Raw genomic sequence first — 2,483 nt, forward strand, 5'->3', positions numbered from 1 at the left:
GCCAAATTGATCCTTTTATTTCCCACTGAACACAAACCTGATTTTGAATCTTACAAACAGTGTTCTTATTGGTCAGACCCGCATCCTCACCTTCATTGTCACAAATTTTAAACTATTAAAACTCCTAACATAATGCTACATATTAAGCCACACAATAAGATTAATATGTTATGCTAAAGCAAAATCAAATGAAACAATCAAATTTGGGAAGGCTAACTATTCAGAGCAGAAGAAAAAAAATGTGCTTTAAGAAATTAATGCCACAAAGTTTGTCACAAAGAAGTAAAATTAACAAGAGAATTTCAAAATTACTATTTGGATTTAAAAATCAGACTGTCTAGGTAATGGTAATCATTAATCTAATGCATTTTGTTTGTATTAGGTATAAATGTTGCTTCACAGGCCTACATTAGTGTTTATAGGATGCAGCTCAGTTATAAATGCAAATTCTGATTTGATTAAAACAGTTTAGATTAATCTCAGGGATTTTTGAAGTTTTCTTGGTTCGGTGGTTAAATCCAGATTGTTGGTTTGCTAAAATCCCAGCCTATTTAAACATATATTTATTTATTTATGGATTTTCCTTGTTGTAAAACACATAGAGACAGTATCTTACCGAAAGGGATAAAAAAAAAAAAGGAAAAGTACCACCAGCATCTTAATGTAGAACTCCACATCATCATTCTTAAAAAAACATGAGGCTGCTCCAGCCATACTGCAATAGATGATAGAGGGCGTAAAATATCATCGAGGAACAGTAACCTCTATGTGGCACATTATTCTCTCCCCTGATTGCATTGGAAATCAAATATAAACCAGCAGCAAATTTCAATGGAACAATGATATCTACATTAAAGCTGATGTCAGAGCTCACCATCGACGGCCATGCTTGTTCGTATCCTGTCTAAATTAGGATTCCTATTTTTAGACTGTTTAATTAGCTGCGACCCTTAAATAGATCTGATTATTTAAATTTCCCTACATGCTTATCTCTTTAGAGAGCTGCTTTTTTTTAATAGTAAACATATATTATGTATGTTTGGCAGTGTGCATAACCAATAAGTCCTGTTTAACAATTAACTGAGTATCTCCAGGAGGCTAGTAAGCAGAATAAAGTATACATTTTTTGAATTGTTCAGCAATATGGCGACACTAACTTTGGGCTTGAATAAAAATAACAATGATGAAGTGGCTCACTGAGTCCTGGACCACGGAGACTTAACAGTGGATCTCCAGTAGCTCAGATTCCAGATCTTGATTTTCAACAAGTAATTCAAGGACCTGAGTAAGACACTCTTGATTTAACTGGGTCCTAATCCTTGATTGGAGAATATTTTTTTTGCTTGTGCATGTCTCAACCCCACGTTGTTCTTCCACTTATGTTTCCATTAATATGCAAGCCTGAAGCACTCCATGAATCACCTCAGCTCCTTTAGCCAGTTACTTCTGTAATTCAACCTTTTGGGTTTCAAGTCAGTTTTCCTTATATATAGACTAAATATGACATTTTTGTATTAGTTTTCAGACATTCTGGTCTTATAAAAAAATAAATAACAAAAAACTGATTCTGGGGCTATTAACTGTTAGATCAAATCATTAAAAGGACGAGGAACTATCATGAAATAAAAAACATCCCTTTAAATCAGGGGTCTTCAACGTTTTCCAGACCAAGGACCCCCAAACTGATGGCTAGATGGAGCGGGGACCCCCTAATTAAATATATGGTATGAAATAATGTTCTATCATGGGATTATTAAAGTATTTCTGATTCTGATTCCTGGTTGATGGGACAGGTGTTGTGAATTAAACGGTGCCCAGCTTGAAAGAGCTCCTGTGTGTCGCTGAATGTGTGCATTGATGACTGAAAGACATCTTCTGCCTCCATTTATCTGTTTACTACAGTGTGTTGAATTCATGTTAATGTGGATTTAAAGACATTTCAATGAGTAGAAAAAATTGCAGGGGGAATATAAAAAAAGTCTAATCAACCAAAACTTTCGCGACCCCTATGCAGTACCTCCGCGGACCCCCTAGGGGTCACGGACCCCCTGTTGAAGACCTCTGCTTTAAACGATCGTCTATATGCAAGTTTCACATTTTAAAAAGTAGAATAACATAAATAAATTGCGTTAAGAGAAACTTTTTTAGGTCAATGCTTGAACTAAATATTTAGGCTTCTTTCAGGAACGCTCTTGCAACCACAAAAGTACATGACAATATAGATCTATATACGAGCTTTACTTTTGGACTCTTTACTTCTAAAATAAAGCTTTAAAATTTAATGCACCTCTAAATTGACATATTTCATATTATTTCCATTTTTACTGACTTAAAGCATGTTACACTAGAGTCTTATTGACTCAATCCAACATTCAAAATATACACATTTATGCAGTGATCAACAAGCAAGCCGAGGTTCTGCCCAGAGTAGATCAAGGAGGGACAAAATGTAACACCGGATGAAAAGGAGTCACAACATGGGA

Source organism: Cyprinodon tularosa, unplaced genomic scaffold (assembly GCF_016077235.1).
Source record: "Cyprinodon tularosa strain WSP-4 unplaced genomic scaffold, ASM1607723v1 ctg590, whole genome shotgun sequence".
NCBI lineage: Eukaryota > Metazoa > Chordata > Actinopteri > Cyprinodontiformes > Cyprinodontidae > Cyprinodon > Cyprinodon tularosa.